The following is a 24,741-nucleotide window of genomic DNA, read 5'->3' as shown; positions in this document are numbered from 1 at the left end:
TTCCTTTTGATTTGAGACCCAAATAATACCATGCTAAATTTAAGGTAAAAGTCTGAGTAAGCAGTTTATTTTTTTTTATCCAGAAAAAGAGTTCTATTAAGCTGGAGTTACACATTCACGATTTTTACTGCCGTCCTTGATAGATCCAATGCTAATTAAATTTTGTCAAAAGTCTGATCAAAATCAGGCGAATCGCGACAGCCGCTGTAAATACAAACTTTAATCAAAATTTATAAAAACATTTATTTTATCACGACTAAAATCAGACATTGTTCAGATAGCCGAATATGTTCCGATTATATCGTTCTCAATCCGATTCTAGTTCGATTTGTTACTTTTGCATGGTAAAAAAACGACCATAAATTCAAATATTAAATTATCTTTATTTCATAAAGAAAATGGCACACTTATATGGTCAGCAATATGATGAATAATTTACCCGCGTAAGACCTATAGTTGTCTCGTCGGAATAAAAATTTCAATATTCACAAAGAAAGTAGAATATCATTGAGGATCCGGCAATGGTAATGTATTCCTGGGATGAGAAAATCCTTAGTATTTCGAATAATTCATACTTTGGATCAGTAAATTCATAAAATGACAATATAATTGATATACATGCTACGCAGGATTTTCAGTGCACACCTCATTTTGTGCGTTCTATTTTATAGACAAAAATAAACAATATAACATTTATTCCTTATAGTTTAATTTTAAATTTCATTTTAAACCGGACAAACCATGAAAAAATGTTGATGATGTCGCGGTCAAATAACTAAATTATGTCTATGAGCTGATAAACAAAACAACGTCAGCCAATCAGACGACGCGTTACATCAAAAATTAAATTATATAATTATATATTTACACTGACAGCTATCTCTATTGTAACCATCATAACAGGAACAGTAGGCACTTGATCAAGATACAACGTCAGCCAATCAGAGGACGCGTCACATTCAAAATTAAATTATGTAATTATATACTTACACTGACAACTATCTCCATTGTAACCATAATAACAAGAACAGTAGGCACTTGACCCGGATACAACACAATATCCCCAGTTACAGTATTTATATGAGCATGGTGTATCTAAACAGGAAGTAGATAAAAGGAAGTAGTAATGCACATGCTTAAACAAATTAAGAATGAACTGACATCATTTAAACGAAAATCAACTGTATATATTTAACATTGTCATAAAAGCAGGAGGTTTGTCTAGCCACAAAACCTGGTTCACCACACCATATGTTTCTTAAAATGTCCTGTACCAAGTCATGCAAATGACCATTGTTATATTATAGTTCGTTTCTGTGTGTGTTACATTTTAGTGTTGTGTTTCAGTTGTGTCGTAGTTCTCCTTTCATATTTGATGTGTTGCCCTTAGTTTTAGTTTGTAACCCGGATTTGGATTTTTCTCCATTGATTTATGAATTTCAGAAATAAATATACTACTGATGCCTGTATTAGACACACACAAGTCGTCTGGTCTAGTGTTGTAAAGTACTGTTTATAACATGTATGCCTTTACTTAACCATGTAAAAAGTTAAATCACTAAAATACTGAACTCCGAGGAAAATTCAAAATGGAAAGTCCATAATCAAATGGCAAATTTAAAAGCTCAAACACGTCAAAAGAATGGATAAAAACAGTCCTATGTCTGAATAGGTAGAGGCATTTTATTATGTAGAAAATGCATATGGTGGATTGAACGTGATTTTATAGGTAGCTAAATCTCTCACTTGTATGCATGTCGCATGAAATTCCTTAAAGTTTATATATTATATAAACCACCAGGCCTTGTGGTCATACATCTTTTGAGTCAGTTTTTTGTACTTAAACTCCAAAATCAACCAATCAAAATGTTGTATTTTATGTTTCGAGCATGATTTTTGTGCATTGAGCACTGACCAAAGTTTTATGACTTCAACCCATGGTGTAATTTGTATGAAAAAAAACTATTTTGTTATTTATTTAATTAATCTACTGAGTAATGACTTTCATTGGTTTTTGTTTGCACATTGTTGTCAACTCAATGGAATTTTGTGCGACTAGTATACCATTGAGAGTTTGAGAAAGATATGCAATCTGGTTTAACCACCATTTGCTATGTAAGAATATGTTTGTACAAAATCTGGAAAATGAGAATTTTCCATTCGTTTGAAGTGTTTCATCTTTTAATTTCGCCATTTGATACTGGAGTTTTCGTTTTGACTTGTTCTTGGGGTTCGGTATTTGTTTTATTTTATTTTTAAATGTATTAAGTTTCAAATGGACGACTATTCATATTGGTTTACTTTTGTCCTGACCATGGATGAAATATTTGCCACTGGACGTTAAGCAACCAACAATCAATCAATATTGGTTTACTTAGTTTCCTAAGGGGACACTAATCCGAACCACTGCGTTCACACTTTAATTAAAAACGCAATCGATATGACTTAAATAATGGTTAAACTGTAAACAATGAGTTAAATTTAGGATGTTTGCTTGCCATGTTTTGGAATTTTGATCAGATTTTCGAAAACCTCTGGTTTTATCTATTTCAATGCCTTAAACAATTTGCCCATGGACTTCCATTTTTCTTTTTATAAATCTTTTAAATGTATGAATGTTAGCCATTTATAAAAGTCTTATAAAATCTTTTCTATTTTTTTTATAACTTTAACCATGTTAACTGGGCAATGATAAAATAATGAAAAATCAAGAGAGAACATTTTCCAGCCAAAATATTAATGGCTAATATCTCGAAAACATTGACCCCTATTTTTGATGTTTTTTTTTTTTTTATTCCTTAATTAATCCCCTATCAATATATTCTAGCTTTATAGAAAGCTATTTATTTTGTAACTGAGCAGCGAACTTCCTTAATGTGTTGATCACACGCTTTTTCAAAAATAATCAATGCAGTTGTTGTTTCTCATAAATTACAAATTCAAATGATGATACGGATGTTCGTAAAGTTTTCGTTAATTTTCAACCCTTTTATGTTGGTCATTCATTGTGTAATTTGTTCGCCATTTTTGCACACACATTAATTTTGATTCAATCGTACTAGTTAAGATCGATCATTGTTAATATGTTTTGTTAAAAAGATTCACTTAAGGATGTCTGCTTGTCATGTTTTGGAATTTTTGTCAGATTTTTTTAATCCTCTGGTTTTATCCATTTGAATGCCTTAAAAAAATTTCCCTATGAACCGCCATTTTTCTTTTTATAAATCTTTTCCATGTATAATTATAAGTCATTTGTAAAAGTCTTATACAATTTTATTTATTTTTTAATAGTATTAGAGAACTTTAACTGGTCAATGATAAAGCTATGAAAAATCAAGAGAGAACATTTTCCCGCCAAAATTCAAATGGCTAATATCTCGAAAACAAGCACATTGACCCCTATATTTTTTTTGCTTTTTTGATGAAAAGCTATTTATTTTGTAACTGAGCAGCGAACTTCCTTAATGTGTTGATCACACGCTTTTTCAAAAATAATCAATGCAGTTGTTGTTTTTCATAAATTACAAGTTCAAATGATGATACGGATGTTCGTAAAGTTTTCGTTAATTTTCAACCCTTTTATGTTGGTCATTCATTGTGTAATTTGTTCGCCATTTTTGCACACACATTAATTTTGATTCAATCGTACTAGTTAAGATCGATCATTGTTAATATGTTTTGTTAAAAAGATTCACTTAAGGATGTCTGCTTGTCATGTTTTGGAATTTTTGTCAGATTTTTTTAATCCTCTGGTTTTATCCATTTGAATGCCTTAAAAAAATTTCCCTATGAACCGCCATTTTTCTTTTTATAAATCTTTTCCATGTATAATTATAAGTCATTTGTAAAAGTCTTATACAATTTTATTTATTTTTTAATAGTATTAGAGAACTTTAACTGGTCAATGATAAAGCTATGAAAAATCAAGAGAGAACATTTTCCCGCCAAAATTCAAATGGCTAATATCTCGAAAACAAGCACATTGACCCCTATATTTTTTTTGCTTTTTTGATGAAAAGCTATTTATTTTGTAACTGAGCAGCGAACTTCCTTAATGTGTTGATCACACGCTTTTTCAAAAATAATCAATGCAGTTGTTGTTTTTCATAAATTACAAGTTCAAATGATGATACGGATGTTCGTAAAGTTTTCGTTAATTTTCAGCCCTTTTATGTTGTTCATTCATTGTGTAATTTGTTCGCCATTTTTGTACACACATTAATTTTAATTCAATCGTACTAGTTAAGATCGATGATTGTTAATATGTTTTGTTAAAAAGATTCACTTAAGACCAATTTAAACTAAACTACCTTTGTTGTTGTTTAAAATAAAACTTATTGATTCAATGCGATTTATTGGGTTCACTCGATTTGAAGTGAATCTGTCTATTTTAATCGAGAAAAACTTGTTAACGGGCTATATTTCTACTTTAGTGACCGATACACTCCATAAATGTGTTTAGTTCTGAAATTATTTTTATGTCCAGCGTATAATTCTGTTCCTGAACAAAAATAAAACACATGAATAGAAAGTAACACTTCATTGACATAAATGATAGAAGTATGATTTGGTATAGACTTTTCGTCTGGTTTCGTCCCTTTGCACAAAATATGTATATTTTGTTTCATGACTGCACGTATGTTATTGTACATATATGTCTTAACACGTTTCATGACATCAAAAGAATTGACAAATGGCGTCTATCAAAAGTAAAAAAAAGCTTCCTTTTTCATTATAATTTTTCAATTTATTCTAAAAGGCAGAAACTAATTTTCATAAAATTGACAAGCGTTTGAATATGTATAAAGATAGAAGATATGTAAAAAGTTAAATAACAAAAATACCGAACTGAAAGAAACGCTATAAACGGAATGTCCATTATCTATACTATTACACGAGAAGACCTCATTTTGTGTGTCGCTTCTCCTCCTTCCACAATAAATTAATCATCATGCCTCTGTGTCCTAACGGTACCATGTATAATTGCATTTGTCATCCATGCTTATGATTATTCAGTTTGGGTTATTTTGGGAGAAAAACGAAAAAAATGCGTCAGGATATTTTTAACGTCATTGGACGAAATTTTTAGCAGACTAGACTTTATTTATAGTAATGAACGTTCATAATATACATATTAACGCTAACATTATCTATTATGTTAATAGAAAACAAAAATTGAAATTAATAAAAAAAAAAAAAAAAATTTAAAATGGTTTTTTTTTAGGAAAAAAATGAGAAGCCGGGCTAGAAACCCAATTGTTATGTCCCAAGGTACCTTTTGATACCTTTTCTGAAATACTCCAGACATAAAATCTTTTACAAAAATTCCTCCGGTCACTTATAAAATTGGGAAAGGAAATGGGGAATGTGTCAAAGCGACAACAACCCGACCCGAAGGTGTCCTTCAGCTAGCCCCTAAAATATGTATAGAAAAACAGAAGGAATAAAAATCGGTATTTGGAAAAAATAGAAAAGGCAAAAAAAATGTCCAAGTACCTTTTGATACCTCTCCTGAAATTCTTCAGTTATAGATTTTTTACAGTTTACAAACGCTCTATTTCTCCGCCATTTCGCGGGTTTGTTCTAGTCAAATTGTAATGTAACACACCAAAACGAATGAAAGGAAAATTTGTCATATTCCGTTCCTGAGTTGGTATCGACATTTCCTAATGTAAAAAATGATGAGTTTAATCCACGGTTTTTCTAAATCAGTACAGGCGAGTACCGTTTTTGTCGATTCGTTTGATGGGTTTGGGCTTTTGATTTTGCTATTTATTCATAAACCATCCTTTTTTAATTTTCGTTTAAGTTTTGTATGCTGGTGATTTTACTTTCTAAAATGGTTTTAGAGCTCGCAATACTCTCACTTGTATGACAGTTGCATAGAATTCCGTTATATTAACAAACATGTGTGAGCAATTAATACAATCATTATAATTTAGGACAGACTTTTAACAAACTAACATTGACAAACCGATCCATAGTATCCAGCTGGACAAATACACGAGTACGTATTTAGGTGATTACGACAGGTACCGCTATTATAACATGGGTGGATGCTGCATGGCGTATCTATAAATAAAACAATACTTTTAAAAGTAATAACTAAAACTATAAATATTTGTCATAACATCCAGTATGCAGTTACTATTCAAAACAATGCTAGGTTATGAAATACGAAAAAGACATTTTGGTTTAGTAAAGATCCAAAGCTTAACGAAGTTCGCCGTACTCTGTTAGTAATACAATCGGGAACTCTCAGTTTTAAGGTTGGGTATGTACAGAGAAGTAATACTTGAATAAAGTTCTTTCTGGGTTTTTTTCTGAATTGGTAATTCTACTTTTCAACTAATTAGACAATTCAAAATATAAAACGAAGAAGATGGATGTACTGTCTTCAACAATGAGCCAAATATATACAGTAAAGAAAATTGAATAATCCACTCGAATATACTGTTGTGCCAAAATTTTACCGATCAATCTAACTACTTTATATGTGCGTTAAACCATTATTTGAAAACAAGACAGAAAAACAGTAAATGTTACGCCAATTCTTTTGTTTTAGGCAGATAGCACACTATATGAAATCATATTTTATGTTCTACTGCATTTCAAGAAATACAAAAACATGCGATATCTATTTTTAGGTTTATTTATATCTCTAAAAAATATATACTGTTTAACGTTAACAAATGTTACATTGTATTTCGTTAATTGTTATTGATATTCTCAAACAACCGTGAAAGAAAATCATTGGTCACATTCTTAGATAGTGTAAGAATCTATAAGTTAACAACCTCGTAATACTTTGCAAAAGAAACCAATTTTTAACAAATATATGGTAAATTACGGGACATTCATCGGTTTTGTTTTGAATTTTACATACCGTATGTGACACAAATGTACTGGTTGTAATTAGCTGCTTCACATTTTGTTTCACCAGTGCATGGATTTGGCCAGCAGACATTTTTATCCTGAAATAAGATAATGAAAACTTATTTGATTTTATATATTCAATATACGAACAGTTTTGGGGTTTTTTTTCCAATGGTTTTATTTGAAAACGTTGTTTTGATTTAGTTTATCAACGGAGATAAAAGAAAAGTTATGCTTATTTCTCAAAGAAAAACCAAATTGTTCTTTTCTCCATTTTGGATTTCATCTGTTCTTATTTGCATTTTTTATTTAGTACGGGAATCATATAAAAGAGTAACACTGTTGTTTTAAGACATTACAAGATTTCACAACAAATAAATTAAAAACAAAAATAAATCAAAGAAGAATCTTTGTATTACTGTAGTTATCATTAAGTCTCAGCGATGCTTACAATAATATCTCTCACATAGCTACGTATTCGAGATGGTCCCTAGAAGCAATTTGATCAAATTTCTTTTAAAATGATAAGTATCGATAATTTGTCATTTAGAATTGACTGAGGCAATAGGTAACAACAGTAAACGATAGACTATGACGTAACTGTGGTACCTGGATGAATAAACAAATATTCTTTTATTCAATGAAATGAAACCCGAAACCCATTAAGGTATTGATCTCCCTTTTGTTTATCTCTTTTTTCTTTTCAGGTTTTAATTTCATATTTTTGTCTTTTTTTTTTTTTTTTTTTTTTTTTATTAGTTCTTTAATGTGAGTGTAATATTTTCAATTTCGAGCAACACATAAATTGTCGAAATGTGCATCTGACGCAAAACAAGGGTACCGTCAATGTTATAAATTAGTCTTCCTATTAACACGTTCAATTCTTCTTCCCGTCGATAAGTATATATTTACAGAACACACGGTCAAGTTTATAACAGTCATTAGAAAATTGTTAAAGTTCTGATTGAATTTAGTAGTTCGAATTATTTTAGATTTATCAATTTTAGGAACTTGTAAAAAATAAAATTAACGGTACTAATTTTCTTGCACCAGATGCGCATTTTGACAAAACATGTCTCTTCAGTGATGCTCGTGCCCTTAATATTTGATCTCCAAAGCTTATATAAAAGATGAAGAGCTATAATCCAAAAGGTCCAAAAAGTATAGCCAAATTCGTGAAAGGAATCAGAGCTTTGCATGAGGGAGACTAGTAGACGGTTTTGGTTTTTCTGATTGCTGAATACCGTGCGATGACCTATGATAGTGTTTCAATTGCGATATTTGGTCTTTGTCTTTTGAATGTCTCATTTTTATAGATTATCGGTTGTCATCTCAACAAGATTGTTTTGTTTTTTGCTTCAGATGGTACGGCAAAAAATGGAAAAACATTTTAGTTGAGATAACCAATGACAATCTGGTTATCGCTGTTTTACCTATGACAACCTTACTAATTTCATGTGCGTCCCTAGTTTTTAGCATCATTTTTCATATCACTCGACAGTGCTAAGAAAGAAACTTATCAGTCGGTGAGATCAAAAGAAAATTTCGTAAAATAAATAATTATATCACATGTTCTCATTTTCATATAATTATAGATTATCGTTGATCATCTCAACGAGATTGATTTTCTCGCTTGAGCTGGTACAGCGAAAGTGAGTGAGAAAAACAATCGAGTTGAGATGACCAATGATAATCTGTTTATTGCTATTTTACCTATGACGACGTTGTCAATTTCATGTCAATTTCGTTAGCAACGCCACGTGGTCTCCTTAGTTTCTAGCGATAATTTTTCCATCTCAAGCGAGAAGCATGATATGAAAATTATCACAAAAAAAGATCAAAAGAAAAATGCACAAAATAGCGATAACTTGCATTTATCCAAGAAATACTGTCATAATTAGTCGAATAGATAGCTGCTTGATTCTCGTTTGTTCGAATTCTTTGAACTGTTAAAGTGCTGATGTATTTTAGTCTCTGTATTTTATTTTTACCTTGTCACAAAATTGTTCAGGTCGACGCGATTTACAAGTTCCTGTTTGTTTGATTTTACGACTATCTTACTGCATATTCAACCTTGACATTCATATTGATTTCTTCAGTTGATGATGTTTTGTGGACGTTTACCTAGCAAACTTATTATGCATAACTAATAGGCCCAAAGTTCTTTTCAAAGGCTTTTAAAGCTAATGTTTAATTAATCAACTCTGCAAGGTATTGTTATAAGTATACTTGAAAGTGCAACAGAGATTTCAAATAAATTGACATAACCTTAATCAAACATGTCAAATGAGTACATGTAGCAACTAATATTTCACAAAATCAAAACGATGACATCATAACGGTGCAATGGCTTATACTACTGTTCCGGTTTAAAACATATCATTGATTTGAACGATATATTACAGTATACTTCAATAACCTGTTACCTATTACCTTTTGTTGATTCATTCTCTACCTGAACCTGAGAACCTGATATTATTTAGTAGTTAATTCTATTTTACCTTACCGCTATTTTGTGCATTTTTCTTTTTTTTTTGTTATAATTTTTCATATCATGCTACTCGTTTGAGATGGAAAATTATCGCTTGAAACTAAGTAGGCACGTGTCGTTACTAAGGAAATTGACATGAAATTGACAGTGTCGTCATAGGTAAAATAGCGAAAAATATGTTATCAGCAGTCATCCAGCCTCGATTTCTTTGCACGCTTACGCCGTGCCCTCTCGAGCGAGAAAACCAATCTCGTTGAGATGATTTACGATAATCTATTATAAAAGTAAACTATTTGAAAAGTCAGAGACTGACACATATCAGAAGTTATTGTTTATTATGGACCAAGTGATACAATTGAGAATGGAAATGGGGATTGTGACAAAGAAACAACAACCCGACCATAGAGCAGACAACAGCAGAAGGTCACCAACAGGTCTTCAATGCAACGAGAAATTCCCGCACATCGGACGCATACTTCAGCTGGCCCCTAAACAAATATATATTAGTTCAGTGATAATGAACGCCATACTAAACTCCAAATTGTACACAAGAAACTAAACGTTAAAATAATACAAGACTAACAACGGCCAGAGGCTCCTGACCTGGGAAAGGCGCAAAAATGCGGCGGGGTTAAACATGTTTGTGAGATCTCATACCCCCCCCCCCCATATACCTCTAGCCAATGCCCCTAAACAAATATATATACTAGTTCAGTGATAATGAACGCCGTACTTAACTCCTAATTATACACAAGAAACTAAAATTAAAAATAATACAAGACTTATAATGTACAAGGCCAGAGGCTCCTGACTTGGGACAGGCGCAAGAATGCGGCAGGGTTACACATGTTTATGAGATCTCAACCCTCCCCCTATACCTCTAGTCAATGTAGAAAGGTAAACACATAACAATACGCTCATTAAAATTCAGTTCAAGAGAAGTCCGAGTCTGATGTCAGAAGATATAACCAAAGACAATAAACAAAACGACAATAATATATAAATAACATCAGACGACTAGCAGTTAACTGACATGCTCCAGACTTCAATTAAACTGATTGAAAAATTATGTCTTCATCATATGAATATCAGACACACCCCTCCCCGTGAGGAGTTTAGTATCATACCATCATAACATATACGAGAAGAACGTAACCCGTGTCATGCCAACAACTGGTTTTTAAATAAATGTGTTTAGTTCCGATGCAAAGCCCTATAAGTGAATCAATATTAACGCCAAAATATGCAATCTTTAATGACCTGACTTTTGAAGATTTTGTTAGCTTCTGAGGTGAAGACTGACATTTTTGTGCTTTATAAAGAATATTTCCATAAAATATTGGATGTGAAATACCTGAATGTATAAGAAGTCTGCATGTTGAGCTATATTTACGAATGATGCCCTTATACCGATGATAAAATTTAGTAAATGTTTTGACTAGTTTGTGATATCGAAAACCCTGGTGTAATAATTTTTCAGTAATACATAAATTTCTCTCGTTAAAATCTAAAACATTGTTACATACACGAGCGAGTCCGTTTTGATTATTAACTTGTAAAATTACAAATATACTGAACTCCGAGAAAACTTCAAAATAGAAAGTCTCTAATCAAATGGCAAAATCAATAGCTCGAACACATCAATTTACTGTCATATTCCCGACTTGGAACAGGCATTTCTTATGTAAAAGATGGTGGATTAAACCTGGTTTAACAGCTAGCTAAACCTCTCACTTGTTTGATAGCAGCATACAATTCCATTATATTGACAACGATGTTTGAACAAAAAAAAACATACATAATAGGTAAAAAGTAAAAAATCAGTCAATATTGTGGTTTAATCTTAATCAATAAAAAAAAAAAAAACAAACACATATGTAACAAAGAAGGGCAACAAACATATAGACGAAGTAAATTGGCAAAAGTGAAAGACAAGAATACAAAACTTAACCATAGCACAAAAACACAATGACGGGATATATATGTTAAAATCCCCGTCATGTGAAACAAGGAAACACAAAAAGGCACATAGACAAAGCAAATAAGAAAAAATGAAAGACAAAATACAAATAATGTACCGTAGTACAATAACACAATGACGGCATGTGTTAGTTCAGAGCCCTGTCATCCATGTATGTTGATCAAAGAATCTAAGTTTTTGTTTAATTTAAATCGCCAACAAATTGTTATTTATATATTGAATTTGAAAATGTTAATGAATGTAATGCAAAATAATGCACGAAATTAAAAATACTTTTTGCTACAGAATGCATCAAATTACAATAACATGCAATTCAAAGATTTCTACTTGTTTTTACGCATTAAATGAAATTACTTGGGAAATACATAATGCATTATCATACAGAATAATAGATGTAATGGACTATGATAAATAAAGGCAACAGTAGTATACCGCTGTTCGAAATTCATAAATCGATTAAGAAAAAAACAAATCCGGGTTACAAACTAAAACTGAGGAACACACATCAAATATAAGAGGAGAACTACGACACAAGAAAAACACATCATTAAAATGTAACACACACAGAAACAAACCATAAAATAACAATGTCAATTTTCCGGACAGGACATCTTAATAAAAAAATAAAAATAAAAATTGTGGGTTGAACCTGGTTTTGTGGCATGCCAAATCTCCCGCTTTCATATAACATTAAAATGACAACATTACACATGTTACATGATAGGACTACAATAAAGATAAATGAGAGAACATCATGAACATATAGGACAGAGAAACACACGAACAATAGCTAACAAAAGGTGACAGGTTTAAAATTTAATACGCCAAACGGGCATTTTGTTCACAAAAGACTAACCCGTGACGCTCTCATAAAAGTCTTCTGGACGGCATATGCAAGACCAAATGAGACCAAAGACGTAAAACAAAATTATGCAAACAGCTCCTTTAAGAGAGGTTGACCCATTTTTCACTGATTTTTTGTGAAGCCATGGTTATTCGAAAAAATGTGATGACCCCTATCATCTGTTAAAATTCAAACGTTTACGGCTCTATTAAAGCATGTAAAGAGAGATAAAACAAACAAGTATCAAAGGGACATTCGATCTTTATATAAAAAAAAACAGATAATGTAATTGCAAACAAAATTAAAACGTCATAAACATGATAAACCAAACCAATATATAATTTTCCTAGCTATAAAATCAGGTTTAAACCACCATTTTCGAAATAAGAAATGACTGCATCAAGTCAGAAATATGATAGTTGATAAATTTATTTGGTATTATGAATTTTCAATTTGATTTTTGACTTAGTGATTTTTGTATTGACTGCCTCAGCGTTCGGTATTTTTGTGATTTTACTTTTTTTTAACCTTTGAACAATTTAAAAACTTATTGCAGAACATATCAACATTTTAGTTTTGACAAATAATATATGACATGTAATGTTTAAAAAGTACATGCTCAACCAAACCAAACATTCTGTTTTGAGAAAAACTGCGCATCATCGTAAGAATAAAATTTAGTCATTTGTTTTGATATGTTCTTGGATACCAAAAAAAAAAAGCGACAACGAAACACATGTAATTAACTATTTTCAAAACTGTATCGGAAAACATTTCGGACCATATCTTCAGCAACATGTTATGTTGAATAAAATGTTAATGATTTGCAAATTCGTAAGAATTAATGGAAATAGATATAATATAGACTTTTAACACTTATATTTTCATAGTATGACAAATGAAAGAGTTATGAAATATCAGTAACAAGTATATGAGCATTTAACAATACCTCGCTTAATTTCAAAGCTTCCGATATTCGAAAATGTAGCTAGAAACATCGAATAACGTGAACACTATAAGTAGATATAGGAAGATGAGGTATGAGTGCCAATGAGACAACTCTCCATTCAAATAACATTTATAAAAGTAAACCATTATAGGTCAAGGTACGGCCTTCAACACGGAGCTTTGACTCACACCGAACAACAAACTATAAAGGGCCCAAAATTACTAGTATTTAACCATTCCAACGGAAAAACCAACTGTTTAATCTATATAAAAAACGAGAAATGATCAACAACTATAAATTACATAAGAAAAACGACAACTACTGTTCATCAGATTCCTGACTTAGGACAGGTGCAAACATTTGCAGCGCGACAAAACGTTAATGGTACCAAACCTTCTCTCTTTTATAAAAGACATATACAAAAATAGGTTCTTACCTGTGTCCAGTCGGTCATCTCTGTAAAAAATATTTTCTGTGCGAAAGATAGTGGATAATTAAAATTTTGGAAAGTTATCAGCTGACAATTTAAGTTGTATCTAAAAAAATTAACACCATAGCAGCCATTATAAAGCATACATTGTCTTATACACTGTCTTGGTCCGAGATTGTCAAGTACTATCAACGGATTAGAATTCATGTAACTGTCTTTCCGAAAGGAACCACCAGTTATGTTAAGTCTTTCTGATAATACGTTTGACACCATGTAAAGCCAAATGAGAACTAGAAATAGATCCATCTTCTCCAAAAACCTAAGGCAGAGAGATAAATAAAGGTCCATCATACACGAAAACTTAAGGCTGTTTAATTTTGTTTTCATATGATCAGATATATATACTAGTATATATATTAACTTATTATCATAATTATATATTATAATTTATGCATCTGTGAATTGACAGCATTATTTAATCAGCATTCTATTACTTGGTTTTAAAAATATGTGTGTAACACAGTCACACCTGAAAATGCAAACCAATGTCAGCAATCAATTTCCAATCAATTATTTAGATGTTTTTAAATACCATATAATATGTTGATCACGATTAAACTCCAAAATGGGTTTGGGTTTTCTTATTTACTCAGTTTCAAACTAACTAGCTTTTTGAAGACTATTTATATAAATTGATAGTATAGTATATAAATCACAGAACTTAAAAAGCAGAAAAAATTAGAGGTCTGTGTTTTTGTTTTTTTGAAATTTAATCAATTGATAATATGGCGAGAAATGATTATTCTTAGATTTTCATTAATTTAAAGTCATCAACTTTTTTCTTTCAAATACAAAGAAAAAATACAAAGTATTTTATAAAATTTAAAAGGTTGCCTTTCCATTAGTATGTTACAAAATTGTGAAAAGATTAATAGGGGCAAAAATAATACAACATAGATTCCGAATATCTGACAATAAGTCGGAAACAAGAGTAGCAAATATCCTAAAGTGAGGTAAACCCATGCATTATCTAGAATGAACAGTGTTACAGAAAAAAAAGTTGTCCCTTTATTTTAAGATCAAGATCAAACGGTCAATATTATATTCGTTAACTAAGTAGCATTACAGGGGTGTAACGGTTTGTTTTATTCGTGATATACGATTAAGACAAGTCTACGTATCTGTTGTATGCACAGTCTATACGCGTTGTCTTTGTGGATTATAAGCACGAACACGAGGAGGTTTCAATTACTAGTTTCAGGGATGGTACACTAACTACTACTCGTTTTGTTTTAATGTGATATCCAGATACGTATGTTGGTTTTCAGTTCGAAGTGCATGTTTTTTTACACAAGGTGTATAGTATTACTTATAAATGAAGGATTTGTCACTAGACGTAAGTGATACTCACTAATTCAATCAATCATTACCTTAATCGATTGTAATGAGCGATGTCCCCCGTAGTGTTTTCAGTAAAACTGTAGCCTAATCTATAGTACTAAAGTACTGATAAGCGAAAATGAAGGAGAAATTTGCTCACTATATCATTAGTGTGTGAATATGATTCAAAATACTTTGAATGATTGGAAATAATGACCAATGTCGATTCCCCTCTATTTGACTGTTCGGAATAGACAGATATAATGCAAAGCGACTACAGCATGAATTTAGTATCCTTGAAAAAACCCACAGTTTAGTATGTTTTCATAGTTTACTTCTACTACATGATTTTGAGGTTGTCACATGTTGGAAATCAAAATGCCTGTTCATGAACATTATTCCCTCTTATTCATCTGAAAGTCAAAACCTATGCAATTAATGCCAGTTGAATTTGTTCTACAACCTACTTAAATCATCATTTGAATATGACGTGTTTATTGCACTCTGAGAGAGAGAGATTTTTACTCGGTACATGACGTTTTACGAAAAGTATGGTGCCTGGGTTTATGGCTAGCCAAACCTCCTGTTAAAAATGTTATAAAACTGCAAAATGACAACACTACGTGACAGGTGACCAGGACAAACAAACCAAGAACATTCGACAAAAGAAATACGTAAATAAATGAGGTCTACATGTTGTCATGTACTATAACATTATTTATTTACGTATTTCTTTAAGATTGATTTGGACGTCTCACGATTATTTTTCTTGTATTGTTCAAATCTCACGAAATAGTCCACGGTAAGTTAGTTAACAAGTTAATATTTTATCATTTTTAGTGTATTTTATTACAATGTAAAAGATAATTATTAAAATTGAATGCACGGTCCTCATGGGACCTCTCAACTTCGTATCAGAAAAATAAATAATCTTCTATCGAACGTGCTAAATTAATTGTGAATTCTTAGGAAATTCTTATAAGAGAAGTTTCTCTTTTAGAAGTTATAAAGCACTATGATGGATGAATTTTTTGGCCAAGAAAATATGATATGTGCCTTCCGGGTTTTGCCATTTTCTCTTAAGGTTTAATGAAAATACAGTATGATAGAATAAATACATGCGCAAGCGAAATGCATGATCCTGACAAAGAGACGACATATCGTAGTTACTCGTAAATGATCTAAGTATTCTCGAATACTCGAATAATTTAGGCAGTACAGGAAGAATTCCTGTTTAAGGTCATTTTTGAATTACAAATCGAAGCCTTGTTTTATATTTGCTGTGGCCTTTTAACGTCAAAAATAGAATATATATATATATATATATGTAATCAAGTAAGATTGCTGGTTTACGATATGTGATATGGTGATCATTTTGAAAAAAAAGGCATTATAGTATGATTAAAAATGAGACAATTATTCACCAAAGTAGTGGAAGATAGTATGGACATAATTGTGCAAATCGTGATACAAGCATGAAATTTGCCATAAAGGTTGACAAAATGATAATTGAAAACTATCAGGTGCTGGCCATCAAAAAATTCCATTTTTTTAAGATGGCCACCGATCATTTTGCAAATGGCGTCATATCCAATTGGCTACATTTCGAAAATCATTGAAAGTTGTGTTATAGGTGTAATCCAATGAAAGTTTTGATAAAACGTAAACTACATTTCCTAAACTACGACAACACAACAAATAAATGACAAAAAAGTGATGAAAATGTATTTTTTTTTATAATTTCCATCAACTTAACAAATGATATCACATTTTTTGTTAAGTTAACATGCCTAGTTTTGTTAGATAAACAGGTTGGTTATCTTATAATTATCTGACAGTAGCCAATACAAAAACCCGTACAAGGAAAGACAGAACGGTAGCATTTACAGTTGTCAACACAGCTGGATTTTTTGCCTTCGCATTTCATAAGTTCCTGTCAGGATGATTCAACGGCAGCCGAAGAAGTCCTTTTTGGTTTCCAGCTGTCATCGAGTGTTCATGACTTGGTATATGTACCTGTCGAATACACAAATCAGGCTGAGCCCAAACTTGTCCTCCTTGATATGCTTTGCTTTGAATGTGCTCCGAGAAAAAAACTCTTGTAGGCGGAACTGCATCACAATGCCGCTGATTCTTGGGTAACAATTCACATCGTGCCTCGTTAACAGCAAATGTTGAAGTTGTTCTGTCATACATGATGCAAACAAATGCTTCTATGATGTCCATGTATGTGTCGTTACACTTCAGCAAAGAAAAACTTACATCTGGAAATACTTCCCATGTCATCCAAACTGACCTATTCTCTTTCCCACGAAAATCAAATAAAGTATCACATCCACTGAATGCATAAACGAAAGGAAGAGTAGCTACAGGAGGACCAAACGCATTTCATATGTCACGTATAGGAAGTAAGCCGAACATGGACAAACATTCGTGTATCTGCTTCTCCATGATTACAAGGGGTAGTTGGAAAGTATCCTTATTAGTCTCTAAAGAAGCAATTCTGTCGGTAAGAAACTTGAAAAATTTCGTTTCGTTGTCATCTTCACTGAGAAAACTACTCCAGTTCCCTGGTGTTCTACTAGAACCAACACCTTTCCGTCTAGCACAAAAACCTTGCTTTTGTCTTGTCACATCTAGCCTTTAAATTATTCGTTTAGTAAACATCAAATACAATGTCTACTCTTGAATACTTATTGATGCAAGATTTTATATAAGGCAGTATGACATCATTTGCAAAATCATCAAATATTGTTGCCCGGTGGCCTGGAATAAACCATTGTTGCCCCACCAACGATAAATGCGTCAGAATTTGGATCAGCTAATCGCAAAATGTTTCAAGTATACCAATTTGCACCGATTTAATACCACTGTTTAAAGTGACATCCTTAGACAAAAACGGAGGAGCAGTTTGTTTTTAATGGATAAAGAAATATTCCAAGTCAATTTGTCTACTGTGACAAGAAACATGAGAAATACAAGTCTAGAAAAGATATCGCAATCACTTTTAAGGTTCTCTAGCTTTGTTTTTGACAAAGACGTTTGCAGTGTTATTTTACGGACATAATAGGAAGTTGTTCTTGTTGATCTGGTTATAAGAAACAGGTTCTCCTTCGTTTTGCATTTGCTTCAAACGATCTTCGTATTGTTTGCTTTTGATCTTTTTAAAGAAATCACTTTTTGTTTTTGTAGAGTGTTCATTAAGTGGTTCATCTGTTATAGAATGCCACTAGATCTTTCAAATTCATCTGATAGTCTACTGACTACTGGTCCAACTACCACCCATGTCTAAAAGGGATCTTCGGTTAACCCTATGACTACAGCATTGCCCTTCACTATTGCATTATTCTGTTTTTTTTGCCTGATCAATTGTGCTATAAGAAAAATATTTTCTGGTCTTACGTACAGTGAAATTACCATTTTCAAAATCAATTGCAACCTGTGGGTGATGTTACAGAAGGGGGGCCATATCTCGGAGAAGGTCGGTAACGATCGAGAATAATTTACCTGATCAAGACCTAGATAAATACGGCATCATGCTTCATATGGACTGTTTGTACAAAATCTGACTCATGAAATTAGCATACTACCAAATTCACAAAAGTTTCTTATTTTATAATTGAACGTCAGGAATTAAACTGTGGTCTAGATGACTATATTTACTTACACCAGTCTATCAAATCATTAAACGTCACAGAGTCATGACATGATTATAATTTCTGTGTTTAGCTTTCTTAAGCCGATACAATTCAAGCAAAACAAATACAGTTATCTAATGCGCGTGTCTAGTCCTAGGTACATTTGAACATATATACAAAGAATCTGCCGTTCTAGGTGTTGCAATATTGGTTCAAGTGAGGACACATGTCCATCCACTATTACGTAATATATCACCCAGAATTTTACAAGTCATTTCAATGTGGAATCTACCTCCCATGACGATAAACTTATCTTCTCCGTACAAATCAGGCCATTCCCACTAAATAGCCATTACCAAAAGTAGCTGATCCGTCGTTACTATTGATGTTTCTCCCGTATTAACCACAATTTTCGCCTTATCAATCGAATACCTGATCATTGCAACTGAATGGGCTTGATTTTAAACAGTGACATCATATTTATTTCTAGTAAATTTTTCACATGTAAGGAAGGTAGCTACCAAACTTGATAGCTGTTTTTCACTAAAACATTTAAAAAAAGGGCAAAGAAAAGTTTTCCGTGGCCATCTTGAAAAAATGATTTTTTTTAATGGCAAGCAGTGGTTTCTTAAAAAGTATACAATAATGATGCTTTGTGGTAAATTTCATGCTTGTATCATCATTTGCACAATTCCCTCGATTTTGCCTGCTAATATCCCCCACTAAGGGGTGAATTCAAAAATCGGTAACATTAAGGCATTGAACAAAGAGAAAAAAAACATACAGTATGATCGGCTGTAAAAGACCCCGACAGAAAATATAAAACAATTCAATTGCGAAAACAAAAGACCTAATTTATAACAATGCAATTTACGAAAAACAAATTTCACAGACATGAATAAACGTTAACCACTGAACTACAGGCCCCTGATTGGGGACCGGCACATGGATAACGGAAAATGATGAACACGTGTGTAAGCGCTCAACCCGTTCCACGAACAGAGGTGTAACAGTACAACATAATTACAGACTATAAATTCAGTTGAAAAGGGCATAACTCATCAGTTGGATACCACTATAATTGGAAATTGAAATTTTATTGATTGCTCTTTATACATAATAAATAGATATAAAATGATATTCAGGGACATGAGTTTCTTGTGGAATGATTTGTAGATTATATATATGATTTCAAGATTTACAAGAGATCTACAGAAGAAGAAAAACATATACATGGAAACCTTTTTTTAAACCCAAAATTTTCTAAATTTGCGTTAGAAGCTCTATTCTGATTTACCGTCATCCGGAACGCTACAAAAAAGCACAAAACATGTCAAATAATATTTCTCATTGACCACTTTTTCAAATTGTTCAGTTGATTGAGAGCTTTTTATTTCGTTAGTGTTATATCCTCCACCTTTTTTTAAATTACCATTGAGTTCGGTATGTGTTTTAAGCTTTTTATCGCCTTCACCATGTTCACATAACATTAAAGTATCATAGGTTTACAATCTTATACATTGATTTACGAGATTCATACGTCTTGCATTATTTAAATCTGTTACAGCAGTTTACATTAAGAAAGTTACTATTTTATCAGTTTCAATTTACTTAATAAGGCAAGCATAAACATTGAAAGAAAAATCCTCCTGTGAGCGTTCAGATGTCTAACGTGTTAAGAATATGATTGTGTAGCAGTAAAACAGGAAAATATAGCTTGCAAAAGATTGTTTATAAATATGTTTTCTATCGAACGTGTATTCATAGGGTATCGGTGATCATCTAAACGAGATTGATTGTCTCGCTTGAGACGGGACGGCGAACGCGAGAAAGGCAATCGAGTTGAGATGAACAATTATAATCTTTTTGCTTTGCAACAGTCAACGACTGACCCTTCAAAACGTTTTAAAATATGTCTTCAAAACTTGGTACATGCATTTCCAAAGGTAGAAAAGGATGAATTTAACCGTAAGTGTCTATGATTGATTTCTTTAGTCTCTTTGTAGGCATGTCGATTATTGTAACAGTCTGTATTTTTGGACTATATGTATTCTTATCATGAACTCAAACAGAAATTGTTCCCCAAATAAAAGGACACCTATGCCCAGACTGGACAGGAAGGTTAGGCAATCTTATGTTTCAATATGCCTCACTTTTTGGAATAGCAAAACACAATGACAGGGTGTTAACTATAAACGAAGTTGATGAAATAACCTCTGTCTTCGACAATTTGTTCGCGCTTAAATTAAAAAATAATTCAGTTTGCGAACATGCGCAAACCTGGGGCGAAATGGAACCCTGTTTGTATGACATTGTGCTGCAACTATTCCCTCCAACCGCAGTGTGAAAAAAATGTCCTTGTTACAATCGTGGAAGTATTTTAGTCACGTTGAACAGGCTATAAGGAACAATTTAGATTCAATAAAAAAAATTAATCCAAATGTAAAAAAATGTTCAACGATGCCATAATCGCATTTACTTCAAATCATACTGAAATACCTGTGGAAAAACTCCAAGTAGTTGGCATTCATATACGAAGAGGGGATTATATGGACAAAGATAAAATAGCGTACGACTACCATACGGCTGATGAAGAATACATTAATAAATCTATAAACTATTTTCGATCAAACTTCAATTATGTGTAATTTTTTGTATATACTTCTTATGGAAAGATTTATTGTGGTGAGAAAAACATCTTGTCGGAAGTGACGTTGTCCGCATGCGCGTAACTTCTCCGGAAGTCGACATATGCGTTTTATCTAGATGCAATCACTCTATAATAACAGTTTGATCATTTGGCTTGTGGGCGGCATGTTTTGCCAATGGTACAACAATATATGATAAGAATGTAGCCAAAAATAATAGTGAGTATAGAAATGATTTTAGCAAAGACATCACTGAATATTTTTATCCAAGATGGATAGGATTCTAATTAATCTCTAAAATATTGCTGACTGATAAAAGCGACAATATAAGATTAGCGACAGATTAAAGATAACGATATATACATTTTGTATTCAGCTAGTCATCGGTTTGCGGACACATATTCTGTAAGAACATTTTCTTAGATTCTTTACATATGGGGTATAAATCCAAAGATATTCATTCGCATGCAGAGATATTTTACAATAAATGTTTTCATGAGGAAAATATGTTGTATTATTGACCTAAGCAAAACTGATGGTCAAGAAAGCCAATGGGGAAAAGGTTGAATAGACAGCTATACCACTTAATTTTAAAACAGTTGACATTCATTGCTTTATTCCATTTAACATGAAAACAATGTGTGTACTGATAAGTATTTACCATAAACAATTTAACATGAACTTTCTAACCATAAATATTCCTATATTCTTGCAAAAAGCACATGTGACTTGAGGTGAGGTTTCTAATTTAAACCATACGGAAAAGCAATATGTGAGTATTATCCAGAACATTTCATTAGTAACAAACTGTGATCTATAATGATTTACTTTTATAAATTGTGACTTGGATGGAGAGTTGCCTCATTGGCACTCATACCACATCTTCTTATATCTTTTCACACTGAAATACTTTTAAATTTACACAAAACATGTACATATAATCAAAAAGCTTGTTTGTTTTAAAGATAGTTAAATATTTGATTTTCTTCTTGAATCTTTTTTTTTTGTTTTATTATGTTAATTATACTATTTTGGGTCGTTACCAAAAATAAGTTTGGAATCGTGATATCTATTTATAGAAAACAACAATGCTTCATAATGCTTAAACAACATAAATCCACCTGTTTCACGTTAAGTAGATTTTCTAAAATATAAAATATGAATACAATGAGACAATAGACGTTCCATATATAGAATTACGAATTGGTCAAGTGGTTAGTTGATTTATTGAACTAGTTATTTGTTCAAGCGTTTTCATAACCTTGAGACATTAAGCAGACACCATGTCTCCTTTCCAGTATTTACTGAAATGAGACGATATAGGTTAAAAAAAGAGGGACGAAAGATACCAAAGGGACAGTCAAACTCATAAATCTAAAACAAACTGACAACGCCATGCCTAAAAATGAAAAAGACAAACAAACAACAGCACACATGACACAACATAGAACACTAAAGAATAAACAACAAGAACCCCACCAAAAAACTAGGAGTGATCTCAGGCGCTCCGGAAGAGTAAGCAGATCAGACATTGACTATTTAATTTGTATTGCGTAGAAAACACAATTGCTTCACAACGTAAAGACAAACAAAAGTTAATCATTTCCTTTGCAGGTCATCTGTCAGATATAAAATTGAGAATGGAAAGGGGGAATGTGCCAAAGAGACAACAACCCGACCATAGAAAAAAACAACAGCAGAAGGTCACCAACAGGTCTTCAATGTAGCGAGAAATTCCCGCACCCGGAGGCGTCCTTCAGCTGGCTCATATACATACTATGAATGAAATGAGGCAAACTTTTTTGCAGACAATAACAAAAATATGAAGTGGTTTATGATTGGTAAATTTATTGACTGTAGTCTGTGTTTGCGTCTGGAAGCAATTTTTTAAGCATTTTTAAGACAATGCCAAATTGTACTGGTAGTATGTTTCTCTATAGCCATACAAATTCATAATATTTAATAAGATTAATAGATTTAGCTAACAAAGTCCTTATATTTCAATCAAAGTAGCTTTATTTGATATCGGATAATTGTTTAAATGTTAATTAGGCTTAAATTAAAAATTGTTTGCTTTCCCCTCTCTGTGATTAAAGTAAGATAACTCTGGTCAATTTTCCTAACATTCAATCATTATGGGAAGATGATATAGTTCTGTTTTCATTTATAGTCTTTTTCAGAAAAGTTTAATTGGTTTGGGTAGGTCTCAATTACAATTTTACACTCTAGCATTCGGCATCAGTTAGAAGCTTCTGGAATAATGTGGGGGCTATGGTGTACTGTTTTGTGTTTGTGCGTATGTGTGTTTGTGTTAGGCATTATTACACTCTTTCATGTAGTTGTCTTAAGGGGTCGAGTAAAGCAGATAAGTTACATCAGCTTTCTGCTTCATTTGAGTTCTGGCATAATGGTATACACCATATCGATCTTAGAAACAACTGCCTTTACGAGTAGAAGGACGAATGTTGTTGGGCATTTTTGTATGCATACCACAACTTGAAACAGTGTATTCTTGACAGCACAATTAATGTTTTTCACCGGCATATTATACCTCAAATTAAAAGTAGGAAAAAAGTGTTTTTTTAAATAATTTTTGATAAAGATGATTTTTCTGTGATATAGTCACGTGTTTCAGAATATTTCCCCCTATTTACCTTTATGGTATATTAAGGTATAATAATTACATTTGATGTATGTTTCATTATAATACTTTATTCTGATTGGCTAACTAAATAAATAAAATAATTTAAAATTCGTGTTTTCATGATCATAGCTAAAAAATGTTATTATAAGTATCGAATGCTTAATTTTGTAACTTCATAGTGTTGTAAAAGCGTTGACCGTGCACACATTTTTAGAATGAAGCGCTTCCGCGCTTTATACAAAATATACTTTGGTCAACGCTTTTACAACCCAATGAAGTTACAAAAAGAAGCATTCATTTTCATAAATGAAGGAAATTTTTATTCTGAAACGAGTGCCTGTTATCTGTGATTTAGAGCAGTTTGTCTCTTCGCTCTATGAAAGTTAGTGATGATGAAGGTAGATTTGACCTTGCTTATTTTTGACGTATAAATACGGTATGAATGCTTTCAGATAACAAAACCATATTTATAACATAACAAAATAATTCTTTATACTGGTATATATTAATTTTAAACATTTCAAAACAAATAAAAGAAACTCTAGATATAAACAAATGTCTTTGATAAACTAAAGAAAAATGCGAGTATCTAGGACATTACAGATTTTGTAACGATTTTAAATTCAATAAAAAAAAACTACATGTACAAGATAAAATTATAACCCTGTTCAAGGTAGACAATCAACATATTGACTTTATGAAATTAAACATAGACTCATAGTTCAAAGAAATATAACTCTTGTATACAAATGGCACATCAATCGAATTATTTAGCTGCGAATTTGTCCGCCACCTTCAAGGAAGATTCTACATTATCAATATAACCACAAGTTGTTAATCTATAGATACTGACGACTAAT

Source organism: Mytilus galloprovincialis, chromosome 12, assembly GCF_965363235.1.
Source record: "Mytilus galloprovincialis chromosome 12, xbMytGall1.hap1.1, whole genome shotgun sequence".
In the NCBI taxonomy this organism is placed as follows: domain Eukaryota; kingdom Metazoa; phylum Mollusca; class Bivalvia; order Mytilida; family Mytilidae; genus Mytilus; species Mytilus galloprovincialis.
The sequence above is the reverse complement of the archived record's forward strand: the minus strand, read 5'-3'. Positions refer to the sequence as shown.